Source organism: Chrysemys picta, chromosome 10 (assembly GCF_011386835.1).
Source record: "Chrysemys picta bellii isolate R12L10 chromosome 10, ASM1138683v2, whole genome shotgun sequence".
Taxonomy (NCBI): Eukaryota; Metazoa; Chordata; order Testudines; family Emydidae; genus Chrysemys; species Chrysemys picta.
The window spans coordinates 22985765-23000205 of record NC_088800.1 but is presented as its reverse complement, the minus strand read 5'-3'; the positions used below and the strand labels follow the sequence as shown (position 1 = coordinate 23000205).

Genomic DNA, 14441 nt, shown 5'->3' with positions numbered 1-14441 from the left:
CCCAGCCTGTGCGGTCATTTCAGGCTAAGCCCTCTCCCCCCTACATGAGCCACAGATATCTTCTGCCTTAAGCCCACTCCTGTCTGTGGCAGTGGGGCCAGGAATGCTCTTCCAGTCCTGCTGCTAGTGCAGGCTTTCCTTTATTCTGGAACTGAGCACTCGGTGCACTCTGGGGCATGTCAGACCCAGAGTAAGGGAAATTTCCACAGCTGATGAGTGTCATGATACTGATGGATTTTGGAGGAGACTGGGTTATGTTGCTGACCCTACCAATGACTCTGTAAGGAGCCCATCTGTAAGGGTATGTCTATATTGTAATCAAAGGGTTTGATTGCCACCTGTGTAGACAAACCTGAGCTAGCTTTAATCTAGCTAGCTCGGGTAATGGAGTAGTATAGCTGCGGCAGTACAGGCTTCAGCATGAGCTAGTTGTCTATGTAATTACTCAGGGCTCCAGCTGGGCTTGTGCAAACCATGATGAAGCCTGGGCTGCCATGACGTCACTGCTACCAGCATCTGAGCTAGCTCGGGTCTGTCTAAACAATCTGCAATTACACTTGTGATTGCAGTGCAGACCTTCCCTAACACTAAGAATACTAACACGAAATGCCCAAGCTATTGTGCTGTGAGAGTGATATCTCTGTGGTTGGGGTGTGTGTGTGTGCGTGTGTGTGTGTGAGAGAGAGAGAGAGGGAGAGACTATTCATGAATTATGGCAATTCCTGGGCCTTCTCTGCATGGAATCTCCACTTTATTTTTAATGTTCAGACTGTCCTATTTAATATTTGGTTTAGATGAGCTCATGTTATTTAGATTCTTGGAAGTTGCAAGGCCAGTGCACTAATCCACTGCACAGGGCTGTACATTTGTAGACTTCCTGTCCACCTTCCGAGAATGTCAGCATTGGAGAGTATGTTGCTATTTTAATCCCAGGAATTTCAGTATAGGATTTCACTTGTTTTGAGCATGATAACCTTTCTCATCACAATGAGCCTACTGGACAAGACGGACGGGTGTAGCACGCTTCCTGTGTACTCGCGTGAAACCCATTCAAACTGTTCTACATGGAAAAAATGAGAAGTGAGTTTAAAAATATCAACTCAATTGTTAATGGCTCCTGGAGAGAAGGGGTGGGGAGAGATCTGTAACCTACACAGAGTACTCAGATACAATAGGGGAACATGTTTTCACCAGGGAAATGTCCAGTGTAAATAATGTGGTGATGGGAAAAGCTTACTAACGTTCACTAGTCTTTTCTTCTTCCCCTCAGCGCTATATGCCTCTGAGCTGGAGGCTGGGGTACGGAATTGGCTTCTTTTCAGCCCTGAGTTTCAGGACTTTCAGCCACAGTCTCCACCCTCTCCTGTGCCAATATATGGGGTGGGGAGAGTCCCAAAATTTACCATGAAAAGTCTGCACGTGGCAAACGGTGCTCTGCTAGCCTTGAGATAATGTGCTCTTTGGTAGCCTAGACCTGGAAACTACCACACGGCTTGCCAGCCCTTTGGGGGAATAGGACTCTCTGCCCCTACAGTTAGAGGGTAATGAGGTGACAGGGAGAAAGGGTGAGAGTTTGAGACAGATTTTGTGGGGCGGAGGGGGCTAGAAAGGTGCAATTGTGGTGATCCTTGTCTCTGGCCCCCCGACTCCTCCCCCGCAAACAAAATAACCTGGATGTGGGGCTCTGACAGTCCTAAAACAGCTCTGCCTTTTCCAACCAATAATCACATTTATTGGGTATTTCTAATTCAGTTATTTCTACCCCTGTTGAGCCCCTTTCTCTGCAGGATTTCTCAGTTCCTGTTCCCTTTTACCTAGGGTTGGGAGCTGAGTGAGATAAACCTACCATGGGGCTCGTTTTTGATTTTCAAGTCATTAAAGAGCTCCTGACAGAGCCTTATTGACCTCTTACTATTCTTTTTCCTTCTCCTCAGGATAGTTTGCAATTGTGTCTTCAGTATCGTCTTCTTGAGAAACTTCCAGCTCTCCTCAACTCTTTTATCCCTTAGATTTTCTCTCCAAGGGACTTTACCACCCAGTTCTCTGAGTGTGTTGAAATCGGCTTTTTTGAAGCCCATTGTCCTTATTCTGCTGCTCTCGCTCCTTCCTTGGCTGGGAACCATGGATTCTATCGTTTCATGGTTGCTTTCACCCCAGTTGCCTTCCACCTTCAGATTCGCAATCAATTCCTTTAGTCTAAAATGGCTGTTCCCCAGTTACTTCCTCCACTTTCTGAAACAAAAAGCTCCCCCAATACAGTCCAAGAACTTATTGGAAATTTTGTGTTTTGCCATATTACTTTTCCAACAGCTGTCTGAGTAGTTAAGGTCCCTCAGGTCTTGTGTTTTGGATATTTCTGCTCTTTGTTCTAGAAATGCCTCGTCCACCTCATCTTCCTGATTTTGTGGTCAAGAGAAGCCACTACCCTACCATGAAGTCGCTCTTATTTTTTTGCCCTTTTATCTTTACCCAGACACTTTCAACTGGTCTGCCTCCCAGACATCAGAACAAGTGTCTATATTTCTGATGTATAATGCAACACCTCCTCCCTTTTATTCCCTGCCTGCCCTTCCTGAACAAGCTATATCCCTCTATGCCAATATTCCAGTCACCAGATTTATCCCACCACGTTTCTGTGATGCCAATTAAGTCATAATTTAGCTTATGTACTAATATTTCTAGTTCTTTCCTATTTATTGCCCATACACCTTACATTTGTGTATAGACCTCTAAGATGTTGAGCAGATTTGCCCATTGATTTCCCTCTCATTGCTCCTTTGACCCTATTGTAATTTTCCATGTCCCCTTTAACATCTAGCCCTCAGTTAAAGATGCCTTGTTTTACGCTTACATGTGGGCTTTTGTCACATGCCCTCTTGGAACCTAGTTCAAAGCCCTCCTCATTAGGTTGGTGAGTCGGTGCACAAAGATGCTCTTCTCCTTCTTGGACCCCATCTCTTCCCAGCTTCCTGGAATGGCATCCCATGGTCAAGGAAGCTGAAGCCCTCCCATTGATGCTGCCATGAATTCATCTCCAGGATGCATGTGTCCCTGCCTGGTCCTTTATCCTCGCTCCCAGAATCCTGTGGTCCCTGCTGATCTGCTCAGGGTCCTGCCTGGCAGTATTGTTAGTGTCCATGTCAATGAGCTGCATGGGGAGTGGTTAGAGGGACGGATGGGTCTCAGCAACCTTTCCATAACATCTTGGATGTGGGCCTCAAGAAGGCAGCACAGTTCCCAGGACAACATGTCAGGTTGGCAGATGGATACCTCAGTCCTCCACAGAAGGGAGTCCCTGACCATCAATGCCCGAAGCCGTCTCCTCTTGAGTGCACCAGTTCTGAGCTCCTAGCCTTGGGTACAGCTGCCTCCTCCTTCTCAATCGTTGGCGTCTGCTCCTTACCACCTGTTTCCAGTACAGCATACTGGTTATTGACCACAATGCATGGGGGACCTGGATGGGTGGGGCGGAGCACTGCCTACTTCTAGAGGTGGCTAGCAGCCAGTCTCCTGCCCATAGAGCAGCCAGTTCTCATTGTTTCTCTGGGGACGCTGTAGTTGTGTGTGTGGGTCACAGCCATGCAAAGTGCAAATCAACATTTGTGGATCTCGGACTGGGAAGGCCCCCTTACTGCAGCTGGCATTCATTCTAATTGTAAATTCTCTGTAATGCAAGTCTACAACCATAATACCCATGAGTTCTATTTGTAGGCCTGAAGTATGACAAAGGAGATAAGCATAATTTCCCCCTTTTTTACAGATGCAGAAACTAAGGCACAGGATGGTGCACTGATTTGTCCAAGGTCACTCAGTAAACCAGTGACAGAGCGCAGAACAGATCTCCTGGGTCCCAGTCCAGTGATCTGTCCATTAGGTTATGCTTCCTCCTGGGGTATTGCTTGTGTCCAGCCCTGTAATATGTGCGTGCTTCAGTACCAGAGCGATGGGATAGGAGTGATGCGATTCACCGCTAACCATTGCATAATGGGGCCACAGGAGTTTAACTCACTCAGATTAAACACTATATGGGTCGTCACTTATTTCCACTTTGATGAAATGTTATAGACTGTAGAAAATTAGAAAGCAGTTGTTGAACTTTCAGTCCTGAACTCTAAAAGACCCGTCTAGAGGAAAGTTGAAAACAAGCTGTAAGAAATTAGGGAGGTTTCCAGATCTGGATAATTTGCTGAGATTTCAAAGTCTAAAAGGAGAACAGAACTTCACCACATGAGAAGCCGAGCCCCAAATGAAATCTAAAGTCCCTTGTTCAATCTGTGCCGAGCTGACAGCACATGCTTTTCTTATACCTAATTTTATTGTGTTGGCAGAAGTCAGATATGGGGGTGGGAAGAACACTGATACCCCCATATTAAGCTTTTCCCTTCCTCTTTTCCTTGGGCAGCCTCTATTTGTCTGATGTGTTTTGTATGACAATATTTTAATTATACTCTTATAATTTATTACAAATCATTTTAAAAGATCTTGAGTGCTTTGGCCATAGAGGAGAGAGAGTTTTATAAAATAAAATCATCACCATTTTTTCCCCAGATGTTACCAGCAGAAATGCTGATTAAAGGTGCCTTTTGTTCAGTACATGATTTAAAAGGTGACTCTAAAACCTGCCCTTGTCATTCATGCAACTAAAGCCTGTTTATAAAACAATGACTGAGGGCTTCTATTTATTGTTGCGCTTACATTATGTTCAGAGCTGCTAGAAATGCAAATCCAAAATGTAACTCCTCTGTGTGCAGTTTGCTTTAATTACAATGAAATCCTGATGAATCATGAGTTCTGCCTGCTTCAGAGGTGCATGAAGAATCCAGCTTTGGCAGCAAACATCCAGGTACAGCAAGTACTACAGTTTACTAGTTGTACTTGCCATCTGCTGCAAAGACTTGTTTTTTGTCCTGGAGTCACATGCTAGCTTGTGATCTGATCATGAGATGCAAAGGATAACCTTCCAATATTTATTTTTTGCATCTGGAGTTTTAAAGGCAGAGCAAAAGAAGGAAAGCAGAAAAGAACTGGCACTTGCCTATTTTAGTTAAGATTTTTTTGTTAAGCAAAACTATCTCCTGCCTCGCTCCCCCTCCCCCCACGGCCCTTTGCTGCACTTTAGATAGGGGGAGGAAGCCACTAATAGCTATTGGGAGCAAGCTGTAGGCCATGGTTAATTGCATTTAAAAGATATATAATGTGCTTGAAAACCCGGAGAGGTTTGGGTTCAAATGTAGTGGATGGCCATACCATTCAGGAGAGCTGCAGAAACCGACCTCCTCCTCCCACTTGCTCCCTAGGAATGGAGTTCTGGCTTCCCTGATCTTCTGGGCCAGCTGCAAGGAGCAGCCAGCATACAAAGTCATAGCTACTGGCCAAAGAGGAGAAGAGAGAAATCAGCTCAATTTGGAGCAGACAGTGTTCCAACCCTTGCGTTGTTCATGTTTTAGATGCAGACACCCAGGCAGAACCTCAGAATGGAAGGGAAGCCAGGGGAACACTGGAGCCATCCTCTGGAATGAGCTGACCCCTGCTGGCCAGGGCCGATTCAGCACCAGCGGGGGTGAGTCAAACCCATTTTCCATCTGCGTTTCCATTTAGCTGTTTGCTGCAGCTTTGCTAATGAAAGCACAAAATGAATGAAATCCCACTAGAAGCTACCACCCATTACGCTGAAATGGAATTGTCCCAGCCCAGCAGCGTGCGGGGAACATTCTGCTCTCACTGACCCATAACTGCACAGTTACCCTCCGGTAGGCAGTTCCCTGAACTCTGCGTGTCTGACTTTGCAATGATCTTACAGCATGCAAACTCCTGCACCCTGATGGGCTACACTGCCTGCCAGCCAGCCAGAGTGAGGAGGAGTTGAGTGCTCGCCCCAGTTATAACCATACTGTCCCCATACAAATAGTTCTGCTTTGACAGGCTCCTTTGCTCAGAATGGTCACGTGGTCTGCCAGCAACTCAGCCACCTCCCTCGCCCCTCAGATGACTAAGCACACGCCCAGAATGCACCTAGAAAGGAAGGTGAAAATACCTGAAAGCAAAAGATAGGGGTTATTCTTGTGTCATTCACTCTGCACAGTAAACGTGATGTGAAGGAGCCATGCAGGTACAGTGGAGTCCAAATAACACTGTTTACTGAATACGTGCTCTGTGCAAGGTCTATCTACCTGTACGTGCTGGTTGGGTTCTGGCAGCTTCTAAAACATAGAACACAGTGATCACTGCTAGAGGGCACACAAGCTATTTAAAAGGATACTGTCTATTCCTATACACTGCAGCTGTGAAAAGGACTCAGCTTAAAATATCCTTGGAACTCAATGTCTTCAGGCTCAGTGTGTTGAAATCAATGGGCAGTTTGCTATTGATGTAAGTAAGAGCAGGCTCAGGCTCTTAGAATCATAGAATATCAGGGTTGGAAGAGACCTCAGGAGGTCACCTAGTCCAACCCCCTGCTCAAAGCAGGGCCAATACCAACTAAATCATCCCAGCCAGGGCTTTGTTAAGCTGGGCCTTAAAAACCTCTAAGGATGGAGATTACACCACCTCCCTCGGTAACCCAATCCAGTGCTTCACCACCTTTCTAGTGAAATAGTGTTTCCTAATATCCAGCCTAGACCTCCCCCACTGCAACTTGAGACCATTGCTCCTTGTTCTGTCATCTGCCCTCACTCTTCTCTTCTGCGGACTAAACAAGCCCAGTTCCCTCAGTCTCTCCTCGTAAGTCATGTGTCCCAGCCCCCTGATCGTTTTCGTTGTCCTCTGTTAGATTCTCTCCAATTTGTCCACATCCTTTCTGTAGTGGGGAGCCCAAAACTGGGTGCAATATTCCAGATGTGGCCTCACCAGTGCCAAATAGAGGGAAATAATCACTTCCCTCGATCTGCTGGCAATGCTCCTACTAATATGCCATTAGTCTTCTTGGCAACAAGGGCACGCTGCTGACTCATATCCAGCTTCTCATCTGCTGTAATCCCCAGGTCCTTTTCTTCAGAACTTCTGCTTAGCCAGTCGGTCCCCAGCCTGTAGCGGTGCATGGGATTCTTTCGTCCTAAGTGCAGGACTCTGCACTTGTCCTTGTTGAACCTCATCAGATTTCTTTTGGCCCAATCCTCCTATTTGTCTAGGTCACTCTGAACCCTATCCCTACCCTCCAGCATATCTACCTCTCCCCCCAGTTTAGTGTCATCTGCAAACTTGCTGAGGGTGCAATCCATCCCATCATCCAGATCATTAATAAAGATGTTGAACAAAACCAGCCCCAGGACCAACCGCTGGGGTACTCCACTTGATACTGGCTGCCATCTAGACATCGAGCCGTCGATCACTACCCTTTGAGCCCGACAATCTAGCCAGCTTTCTATCCACCTTATAGTCCATTCATCCAATCCATAAGTTTTTAACTTGCTGGCAAGAATACTGTGGGAGACTGTATCAAAAGCTTTGCTAAAGTCAAGATATATCTCGTCCACTGCTTTCCCCATATCCACAGAGCCTGTTATCTCATCACAGAAGGCAATCAGGTTGGTCAGGCATGACTTGCCCTTGGTGAATCCATGTTGACTGTTCCCGATCACCTCCCTCTCCTCCAAGTGTTTCAAAATGGTTTCCTTGAGGACCTGCTCCATGATTTTTCCAGGGACTGAGGTGAGGCTGACTGGTCTGTAGTTCCCTGGGTTCTCCTTCTTCCCTTTTTTAAAGATAGGCATTATATTTGCCTTTTTCCAATCATCCGGGACCTCCCCCGATTGCCACAAGTTTTCAAAGATAATGGCCAATGGCTCTGCAATCACATCAGCCAATTCCCTCAGCACCCTTGGATGCCTTAGATCTGGACCCATGGACTTGTGCATGTCCAGCTTTTCTAAATAGTCCTTAACCTGTTCTTTCACCACTGAGGGCTGTTCACCTCCTCCCCATACTGTGTTGCCCAGGACAGCAGTGTGGGGGCTGATCTTGTCTGTGAAGACCGAGGCAAAAAAAGCATTGAATACTTCAGCTTTTTCCACATAATCTATCACTAGGTTGCCTCCCCCATTCATTAAGGGTCCCACGTGTTCCCTGACCTTTTTCTTGTTGCTAACATATCTGTAGAAACCCTTCTTGTTACCCTTCACATCCCATGCTAGCTGCAACTCCAGTTGTGTTTTGGCCTTCCTGATTACACCCCTGCATGCTCGAGCAATATTTTTATACTCCTCACTAGTCATCTGTCCAAGTTTCCACTTCCTGTAAGCTTCCTTTTTGTGTTTAATCTCACCGAAGATTTCACTGTTAAGCCAAAGTAGTCACCTGCCATATTTGCTATTCTTTCTGCACATCAGGATGGTTTGTTCCTGCTCCCTCAATAAGGCTTCTTTAAAATACAGCCAGCTTTCCTGGACTCCTTTCCCCCTCATATTAGCCTCCCAGGGGATCCTGCCCATTAGTTCCCTAAGGAAGTCAAAGTCTGCTTTTCTGAAGTCCAGGGTCCGAATTTTGCTACTCTCCTTTCTTCCTTTTGTGAGGATCCTGAACTCAACCATCTCATGGTCACTATTGCCCAGGTTGCCACCCACTTCTACTTCCCCTACCGATTCTTCCCTGTTTGTAAGCAGCTGGTCAAGAGGAGATTGGCCCATGGTTGGTTCCTCCAGTAGTTGCACCAGGAAGTTGTCCCCAACACTCTCCAAAAACTTCCTGGATTGTCTGTGCACTGCTGTATTGGTCTCCAAGCAGATTTCAGGAGATTGAAGTCCTCCATTAGAACCAGGACCTGTGACCTGGAAACTTCAGTTAATTGTCCGAAGAAAGCCTCGTCTACCTCATCCTGGTCCGGTGGTCTATAGCAGATGTCCACCACGACATCACCCTTGTTGCTCTTGCTTCTAAACTTAACCCAAAGAGACTCAACAGGCTTTTCTCCAGTTTCAGACTGGAACTCTGAGCAATCATACTGCTCTCTTACATACAGTGCAACTCCTCTACCTTTCCTCCCCTGCCTGTCCTTCCTGAACAGTTTATACCTATCCATGACAGTGCTCCAGTCATGTGAGCTACCCCACCAAGTCTCTGTTATTCCAATCACAGTTCCTTGACTGTGCCAGGACTTCCCATTCTTCCTGCTTGTTTCCCAGGCTTCTTGCGTTTGTGTTCATCCACCTAAGATAACTAGCCGATTGCCCTGCTTTCACAGTATGAATCAGGAGGCTCGCGCTGTTGCACCCTCCTCCTTGTGTTTCCTCCCAGTATCCCACTTACCTCAGGGCTTAGGTCACCGCCCCCCAGCAAATATAGTTTAAAGCCCTCCTCACTAGGTTAGCAAGCCTGCCTGCGAAGATACTCCTCCCTCTCTTCATTAGGTGGATCCCATCTCTTCTTAGCAATCCTTCTTGCTCTCATTGCTCTTCCCTGAACCCCACAGTGCTTTCGAAAGGCCACCAAGGCTCCCTGCCCTGCTAGCTCTTGGGCGTGAGGGTATTCCCTGTGCAGAGCCTCTCCTTTAGCAAAATAGATGGAAGCCAGATGGGGAGAGGCTGGCAAGGCACTGGGGAGGGGCAAGCTGCTAAGTATGTTGAAGGCAATTGTGGGAGTCTTTGCACAGGCAGACGAGAGCGTAAGGGTTGGTGTGCGCGCCTCGGCATGGCTGTACAGAGCTGGCCCGGTAGTTTCTTTCCTCTTTAATTTAAAATGTGAATATTTTAATTAAAGCTTTCAGTATAGTAACTATTTTGAACTTAATAATCTCCTGATCCCATTAATGAGGCGAGTGGGTGCACTTCAGGACATGGCTGCAACAGTATAAACCGGAATCCCCCTTAAATAAAATCCCCTGAAATCAAAAGGGGACTTTTTTATTTAATTCCTTCACTTTTCTGCTTTGACTCCGTTCTACCAACTTCCCCCGCCCCCAGCTCAAAAACCCCCATAAACCTCCAACAATTTGAGAACGTAAATTCTCTCTCAGGAGTGAGAGAACAGAGCATGTCGTCCACTCTGTATGTTGCTCCATGTTGAACCCTGTCACAGCCTTGCCTCCCCAAGGCAGACTTCTATGTTTAAAAGAGCAGTCAGTAGAGCACAGGGCACACACCAGGGCCAGTTGTGTGTGAAAAGCCAGCATGCAAACAGAGGCTGGTCCGAGACAGGCTGAAAATCTGGCCATGAATGTTTCTGGAACTAAATAACTTTCATCGGGAACATAAACTACTGTGACTGTCATAATCCCTGTGTGAGCCACGTTTAAAAAAACACTCTTCAGGAAACGGATATTCTTGCAATGAAGCAAACGGGTAAGCGTGAGGCTCTGCAGTGTATTTCTGCTCCATGGACCACACTGACACCCAGGCAATTTATATGTAGCAAAATGATCTTTTTTTGGTCCATTGTTGGTCACCTAGCGATAGAGAAGGCAGAAGCTAGCTCAGCTGTTTCTATGAATGTGGATTATTTCTCAGAAATCAACTAGTGAAGGCAATTATCTGTCTAACATGCTTTGACAAGTCCCGCCACAGCCATCACCACAGCTATTTCTGTGCTCAAAGTAAAGAGCCTGCTGCAAGGCTTTCCAGTAAAATGTGCATTCGGGTCCAGATTAGAAACAGGCCAGTGGAGGCCAGCAATTAGACGGCTGAATCTCCTCTGCTGAGGAGGGGAAAACATACATAGGGGTTGTGTAAACATCAGCTAGTCCCTCAGTAAGTGCTGCATTGCAAATGACACCGCTCTGCCGAGTGAGGAGGAGCTGGAATGGCAGAGGCGTGTCCTGTGGTGTACTTTCTCCTCCTGCCAGCTCCCCTTAGCTCTGGCACAGAGCACAGCTGGGGCACACAAGTTCTTTTGAATTTGAGAGTGCAGTGTGAAAATGGACTAACCCTGAGCGCTGGCAGTAGAGAAGGTGAAGGGCTAGTTACTAAACGGACGTAAATAATTGCACTGCTTTTCACTGCTATGGCAACTTCCAGCAGAAGATCTTTTGCTTTTGAAAGAATGGACCAGCTGCTCCCCCCTGAATCCATGTGCAGAGGGAAGCTTCCATCCAAGTTTCTCCTCCTCTAGTGGGGGAAGAGGTGGGCCTAGTGCCATCCCCTCTATCCCTCGCTACATGGCATTGAGCCTAGCGTAATGGAATCCTGGTCCATGACTAGGGCTCCTAGGTCCTATTGTAAAACAAAAACATAACAATGATAATGAACAGTTCTCTCCATGGGGCTGGATATTCACGTGTGGAGAGGAGCAAGACTTGGTCCCCTCCTCAGCAGCACCTGCTCAGAAGTTTGCAATGGATTTGTTTGCCTGCATGGGTATAACATATAGGCAGCAGCTGAAATGACTCAGTCCACTGCAATCCACTGAATCCATGACAATCCACTGAAAGGCTTAGGGAAAAGGTCACATCCCTGGCAAGAGGAGCAGACATATCACTGCATTGGTTTACATTTCACTCATCATTTGAAGTTTGTCTTCCACAAGCATGAGGGTGAGAGACCTAATTCCTGTTGTTGATTTGTTTTTAAATGACAGCTTAGATTCCAGAGCACAAAAGGGCAGCCTCAGTTCATTGGCCCATCATGAATCAAGCCAATTCGCCCCCACTCCCTTGCCATGGCTCTGGCTCAGAGTCTCCAGTATAATCCCTTGGAAGTCTCCTGTATGTGTATTGACGCATCTGAACCCTGGCTTAGCTTGTGAGAGACTTTTAGTGCAGGTTGGGATGGCTAAAGGCTATGCAGCGAAGGGGTGCTCAGTCTGGCTGAATGAAACGAGGGGCTATGGTCTTGCAGGTTTGGTCAGCGGTGATATATGGGCACTTCCGGCAACATGAGGGTTTTGTTAAAGTGGCATGAAAAAGTTGTTGTTTGTTAGTTTTGGGGCTGGAGTGTGCTTTTGGTTACATGGGTCATGGAAGGAGCATCCATGTAACTGAGAGCAGATTTGATCCCTAAAGTCAAAGATAGGTGCTGAAAAACATATAAAAGACATTAAAGCACATTTAACAAAATTCAGCCTTTTAGATTTAAATTGGTTTAATAATGTACATTTATAGAGTTAAAAAAAAAAGTAATGATCTTTCTCTCTTTAGTAAGTAGAGCATTGGAGATTTTGAGTGTTTGGATGAGTTTTAAAAATGTTGTTTAGGCCCCAAATTGTATATTTCTTACTGTCATGTGGGGTTGCCATTGGAGTGAACTAATACCGGTCTGTGCACTATCATAACCACATAGCAAGCTCTGATGTGACTCCCAAAAGTACCACTTTCCCAAAGCAACTACTCCTGCCAACAACACGGTAGCATCAGTTAGAGAATGATTCCGAAATGAAGACAGTCTAATCATGCGTTATGTCAGTAGTGGCACATAGAGCAGAACACCTTGCCTGCCACACAGCACCCGAATGTGTTGAGGTACTTAGTTTTTCCTAGGGTTACCATATTTTGTGCCTCCAAATGGAGGACACTCCACGGGGCCCCAGCCCCGCCCATGCCCCCGCCCCAACTCCGCCCCCTCCCCAACGTCTCCGCCCCCTCCCCTGCTTCCCGCGAACATTTAATTCGCGGGAAGCCTGAAGCAGGTAAGGGGGGTGTGGGGGGAGGAGGCGCGGCCCAGGCTGGCCCCCTGGTGGCTCCAGCCTGGGTCGGCTCGGGCCCTGGGGGTGCCAGCCCCGGCTGACCACCCCCGGCCCGCCCAGCACTGCCGGCCCCCGGCGGCCCAGCGCACCCCCCGGCGGCCCAGCCCCGCGACCCCGGACCGGCTCCTGGCCCCGCGGCCCAGCACACCCCCCCGCTACCCCGGACCGGCTCCCGGCCCCGCGGCCCAGCACACCCCCCGGCGGCCCGGACCGGCTCCCGGCCCCGCGGCCCAGCGCACCCCCCCGCTACCCCGGACCGGCTCCCGGCCCCGCGGCCCAGCGCACCCCCCCCGCTACCCCGGACCGGCTCCAATCCCCGCGGCCCAGCGCACCCCCCGCTACCCCGGACCGGCTCCCGTCCCGCGGCCCCGTGGCCCAGCGCACCCCCCCGGCGGCCTGGACCAGCTCCCGGGGCCCAGCGCACCCCCCGCTACCCTGGACTGGCTCCCGCTCCGCGGCCCAGCGCACCCCCCGGCGGCCCGCACCGGCTCCCGGCCCCGCGGCCCAGCGCACCCCCCCGCAACCCCGGCCCGGCTCCCGGCACCGCGCCCCCGGCTCCCCGCCCGGCCCCACGCCCGGCCCGGCACCATGCCCCCGGCCCCGCACGGGCCCCAGCCAAAGAGGCCCCGGCCGAGCCCGCCCTCCCTCCCGATTTTCCCGGACATGCCCGGCTTTTGGGGATTTCCCCCGGACGGGGATTTGAGCCCCCAAAAGCCAGTCATGTCCGGGAAAATCCGGACGTATGGTAACCCTAGTTTTTCCAAACCTGACCACACTCTGTTCCTGATAATTCAGTTTAAGAAATATGAAGTGTGTCACTATTTACCAAACCTGGAAGAAAACCTCAGAGCTAAAAGTGTTGCTAACAAAGTGGAGGCAGAGTCAACATGCAACAGAAAGTGTTTGGGGTCGCTTGGATGAAAAACAATCCATAGTACAGTAATTGCAATTGATCTGCAGCTCTGCCTTGAGGTGTCTGTGTGTATTAACCCCAAAATAAATAAACACAGTCAGAAACCAATAGGATAATCTGCTTGTGAACTAGGAATGCAAAGTGAAGCTAAGCGCAAGTCTAGCCTGATGCAAAATATTTTTTGTAGTTAGTTTCTTCCTGGAACCAAACAAAAAAGCCTGTATTTGCATCTAATGTAACATGCTCTGGATTTTATACTGGAGCTGCTGCTTTGCTCTGCTGCTCTAGAAATTAAAAGCATTAATGACAATATAACAGCCCTATGGACATCAGGCACAGATTGACCATTCTTATTGGGCCTGATCCTCTATCAGGAAGGAAATCCCTTTGGGTGTAGTGGGTGCACAGGTATTCCAGGACTGAGTCAGGTCAGAGCAGTCAGTTCTCCTAGATGCATAGGAACAGTGTTGTTTGTTCAGAACAGTGAATGCCCAGGATCACCAATGCTGGGGGAAACGTGAGAGTGCTGGGAGAGCAACCATGCATTCCAGGGTAGGGGAGCATGGGAGAGTGCTTGCAGAGACTCCAAGATTGGTTAGGAGGAACCACAAAGCATTGGGACAGTGCTGAGTGCTCCCAACTCCCACTGAAGTCAGAGGGAACTGCGGGTTCTCAGCCCTGCTTGAGAGATTCTCAGCCCCTTGCAAGGTTGAGCCATAAGAGCACATGCTTAGGTTTTGAAACGACCTAACAGAGCCAATGTAGAGAGGGGTTTGGGGCCTGAGCCTCCACTTGCTCACATGGGTGTAAATCAGAAGTAGCCCTCTTAAAGCCCCAAGAGTTACACTGGTTTAAAACCAGTGTGAGTGGAGGGAGAGCCAGGTTCACTGTGTGTACCTGACACTTTATGGGAAACCAGGCT

At 48.5% G+C, this 14441-nt stretch overlaps 1 long non-coding RNA gene across 1 annotated transcript in view; it reads left to right on the top strand.

The window, feature by feature from the left end:
• Positions 1-673: 673 nt before the first annotated feature.
• The window catches only part of LOC135973923 (uncharacterized), an 80495-nt gene continuing 66727 nt past the window's right edge, over positions 674-14441 (top strand). Inside the window, exons 1-2 of the long non-coding RNA XR_010591009.1 lie at positions 674-1080; positions 5448-5560. This is a non-coding gene — a long non-coding RNA (uncharacterized LOC135973923). The remainder of the gene's footprint in view (positions 1081-5447; positions 5561-14441) is intronic.